The sequence below is a fragment of the Lycium ferocissimum genome, chromosome 12 (genome assembly GCF_029784015.1).
Source record: "Lycium ferocissimum isolate CSIRO_LF1 chromosome 12, AGI_CSIRO_Lferr_CH_V1, whole genome shotgun sequence".
Lineage (NCBI taxonomy): Eukaryota > Viridiplantae > Streptophyta > Magnoliopsida > Solanales > Solanaceae > Lycium > Lycium ferocissimum.
Window position 1 is genome coordinate 34390793 of NC_081353.1, and position 4924 is coordinate 34395716.

General features: G+C 38.9%; 1 pseudogene; it reads right to left on the reverse strand.

Moving 5' to 3' along the window:
- Positions 1–635: 635 nt before the first annotated feature.
- Positions 636–3836, reverse strand: LOC132039235 (gamma-tubulin complex component 3-like; annotated as a pseudogene).
- Between the last annotated feature and the right edge of the window lie 1088 nt (positions 3837–4924).

Here is a 4924-nt window from a genome sequence, read left to right on the forward strand (position 1 = left end):
AAATATTGAAGTTTCGGAGTATCAAAGCATGATTAATATACGGCTAAACTACGTAAAAAGGAGTGAAATGGAAAATGGCGGACTACCATAGCGCATAAAAAATAATGCGCTATAGGTGAAACCCAACTATCTATAGCGCAGTAAAATACTGCGTTATAGGGGAGAGATGACAGCTCCTTTATACTGCGCTAAAACACTTAACGGTACCGTTACGGTTAAGTGCTTTAGCGCAGTAAAATACTGCGCTAAAGGTACTTTGGTAACCTTTTTTTTGTTGGGGTATTTTGGTTCAAATTTTTTTTTTTTTAAGGTATTTTTGTTCCGTGTCCCATGGATGGAACCACATACAACATAGAGCTTATATATTTAATTGTTTCATTAAAAGTCTTCCTCCTCTGAAAAAAATGATTCAAGACTTATTTTGGTTTAGCTTGCTGCAAGTTCAGATATATAGTACGAACTATTAACATATTCTTGTACCAGAACGAATCATCCATTCTTTCTGTAAGAAGTTGACAGATACTTGCTTATATGTTTACATAAAAGAGATAAAACTAAAAAAATGTCCATTTCAACAAAAGCAATGACAAATGAAGCAGCACACATCTCCTAATCACTTACACAGTACAAGCAACTGAAAAACGAAAAGCTGATTGGTTGGTCAATTTTTACCAATTGACGAACAAACACTATATTACAGATATACAAGCTTCAGGCCGCTTACTAATAGCAGCGAAAAAGAGCAAAAATAAATAAACAAATAGAACCCCAAACAGACCTACAATGTTGCATGATGGTTAGTAATATCAGTATACCCGTCTCCTCAATCAAGAATGCACCAACCAACACCTGTGTTGGAAAAGTGCCGTAAACGGACAATGGAGAGAATTTGATGTGGAAAAACTATCGGGAAAATCCAAATGATGCGAGGAGATATACCGCCTAAAGCCAAACAATGACATCCAAACTCCTAAGGCCTGGGCTAGAGTGGCCAACAAGTGGTCTTTCATCGTGTCCAAGGTGATGAAACATCTGTGATAGATGCTGGGTCGCACAGATCTTCCTCCCTATAACTGTATGCAGGTGATGAAAGAGCAACCGCGAATTTGAAACTGCAAATCAGAAAGTGTAATAGACACGACGCTAGAAAAGCTTCCCTCTTGTAATTGGCTGTAACTGACTATAGAACTCAGTGAAGTTGAGCCTAAACAAGAGAAACTTCAAATCAATGTGCTGCTGCATGGGCAACTTTGAAATAAAACCCTCAAAGACGGTTGCATAATCCTTTCCAATCGCGTCTATATCATTTCCCATATTTCTGAGAAATTCTCCAGCCCGTTGAGTTAAAGTCTTTCGGCCTTCACCAAGCCATGACCCGGGTTCTGAAGATTTATCATTTGATTGTCCCCGTGATTTGACTTTATCGCAAGAGTTAATTGATGTTTCTGCAGTTGTCCTGTAATTTATGAGGAGATACAAGCTGTTACAAACATTAAACAAGAAAAAAAATCTAAATTTATAATACTCCTTTCAATTTGTTTCTTTCAGTTTGATTAAACGCACAGCTTTAAAAAAATAAAGACAAGACTTTTGAATCTTGTGGTCAAGCTAAGGATGTGTAATGTACCAAGATCTTTGAATCTTGTTGCCTTAAATATGCGTGTAGGATATTGGGTGTAAAGGATTCTTAAATATAGAAAGTGGACATTCTTTTAAAACGGTAGAAAGGTAAGTAGGACATACAAATTGCAACGGGAGTATTAGAGATGGAGGGAAAAGATCAATACCTTGATTGCAGTTCATTAATGCCTTCATAGAGTCGATCTGCAAGACTTGGAAAGCGCAGTATTAGGTCAAATAAAACAAAGAGAGTCTTGTTAAGATCCTGAGAACGTTCTCCGAGCAAAGACTTCTCTAAAATTGAAAACAAATACTTTTCATGCGCTGCAAGAAGATCATCAAGGTCTTTAGATAATTCCATTTCTTTCACAAGATTAGACCATGGGACCTCCAAAACTTCAAACATGATGTAGTACAACAAATTAGAAACAAAGTGATTCATCTCATCCCAAAGAACTTGACACTTTCTTGATGTCAAAATCAACTGCAACTTAACAGCTTGTGGCAACTTGGAGAAGAAATGGGAAGTGACACAATTTGGTTTCATTGTCTTCCAAGTACCAGTTAGAGCGTGTTCTACTCTTCTGAGCTTCCACAAAAAATTGAAAACTCGAAATCTTGTCATTACGGACTCTGTAAAAACTGTATTCAAAGGAACACCTGCATCATATTCCAAAGAAAATACATCCCACCCTCTATCTCCAGTGTTATGTGGCATCATCTTAACCCTTAATCTAGCTCGTATATCACAACCATCATACTGAGCATTAGACGACGTGATAGCACTCTCCAATAAAGTTGCAAGCTTAAATGAGCTGATAGTATTAGCTGGCTCGGAAAGCTCGGACCCACAATATCCATTAGATATTGTACAAAATCACCTTGACCAAGAAGCAAATAACGCTTAATGGCAAGACAATGTTCCTTGAGTTTGTACCTTTTGTGCATGAGTTCAAGTAAATGCTTATCGATTCTTTTTGCTGCTTCCGTTACCAAAGATTCAAGTGCATCAGTTTCGCCATAACCAAGACTTCCTCTCGTGGTCGTAGTTCCAACAGCTGTTGCTGCTTCTGTTGCAGCATCAGCCCAACCGCGATCATCACAACAAACTCTGAGAAAGTTGATTGACTTACCGGTTCTCAAAATCTGTTTGGCAAGAGACTGGGAAATAAATGCAGGAAGCATGGCAGCATGAAGGCGGTAACCTTCTCTCCAAAGTGACCCATCTTTTACAGGTTGACTCACAACGAAAAACTCGGAAAATATATCTTCGAGCTCTCCTTCAAGAACCCATCTCCTCACTATTTCAAAAAGAGGAGAACACACCCGACGCAAACCTTTTCATGAAATCATTAACAAGTGGATCCCCATGCTGAGCATGCATGTGAATTGCACCAGCCATTGCTCCACCCTTCAAGCTCTTACAGTTATCAACTAAAACAGCCATCAATCTCATCTTCACAATTGGCTCAGCAAACCAAACCAACAATCTCCTTAAAGACATATAATTCCCTGAACATGAATCCGAACCCAACGGTATCGGATTCATCGCCTGCCCTTCGAGCACAGCCAACAGTTTATAGTACCCCGAAAGCTCATCTTGCAATGCAGCACAAAACGCTTGTCCAACTGTGCCTACATACTTTCCGAGATATACCCTTTAACTTTCCTAAACAACCATCCAAGCTCGCAAAGCTTACTCACAACACTTGTTGAAACTTTGATCCAATCAGGCAACACATATCCATCCGCTTTCTCATCATACTTTACATACTTCCCATCGACCCCTTGACAAGCATACAACACATCCCTCACTAAAACATCCTCCGATACCTCATTTTCTTCCTTGGGAAAATTCACAAACCACCATAAAACCCATTAGACTGAGCTATTTTCCTATCTTGAGATACAGTTTTAAGCAAATAAAGCAGAGCCCATTTGTTCCTAACACTACCGGGCCCGGTTTTCGATGAGAATTTGGTGTACACGTCAGCAAAAGTGAGGGCATCACATGATTTATCTTGTGTAGCTAATTTGCGCTTAATTGATTCAACCATTGCGGCGGATTCATCGACTGTAATTGAAGGTGTCATGTGACTTGACAGTATTCGAATTGCGTAACGTAAGGATTGCTGGTATTGTTGATCTGAAATAGGGTTTAAGGAAAGTAAACGGTGGACTAATTCTTTCACTACATCTAGAGCGCTGCCGTCCATGGGCGGAGATGGTGGAGGAACTGCTTTTGGTTTTCATCTCAACTGCTCCGTTTGGTCAAGTGAATGACATTCCTTTTTTTAGAAAAAAAAAAATCTCAATTGCACCTTTTTGTGGGAAAATATACAAGCTTTTGAAACGTGTTTAATTGGAGAGGTAAGTCGACTAAAGTCTCTTTTAGAAACTTGTAGAGTCAGTTGAGGCCCCGACTTTTGTAGGTTAAAAAAAAAAAAAGTTGAACTAAAATAGCACAAAAAAAAAAAAAACACATAACTAAGTTTCACGCACGAATTTTCGTGTGAAAAAGCCAACAAAACTCGCCTAGACTCTCCTTCCCCACCACGGCCCCAGTTTCAAAAAAAAAAAAAAAAAAAAAAAAAGACCCGCCATTAAAGGGCAATTCGGTGGTCCAACCCCAAAACGTCGTTTTCGCGTTTTTTCAACCTGAAAGTCAATATTCTTAAGTATATCGAGCCCAGGAATAAGTTCTTCAGGTTGGATTTCGGAATAGAAACTGACGTAGAACTCATTTGGAAAACTCAAAAAAGCTTCAATCTATGTATTTCTACGAATTTTTCTATTACATTGTTAAATATATTATTACCCTAAGCATGGTCATTGTGTAGTCGTTGCGGATTTCGGAAAAAAAGTTTTGCGCATTTTTTTTTTGCGTAACTGCCCCCTTTTTTTTTTTTTGTTTATTTGTTGTTAATTAGTTAAGATTACATAATTAATACTACTCGTTAATGATTGAAAACCCTTATTTTAGGATTGATAACCCTTAGTTTAGGATTGATAACCGGTAGTTTAGGATTGAAAACCCTTAATATAATTTTCGATAAAAGATTACATAACTAATACTACTTTTTAATGATTGATTTAAAACGCGCAGAAATGTACGGATCACCACCCCTCGATCCTAGGCCCTTCAACCGCAGGTACCATATCTTCGGCCTCGCAGCATAGGTCGCAAGATATACGGACATCCGACCTGGCAAACCCCGAGCTGTGTCCGTACCCGGCGGGCCGAGATGATGGGAGATCTCAGTCGCTCACCCCCACATCCTCGTGTCCGACATACTACATTGGG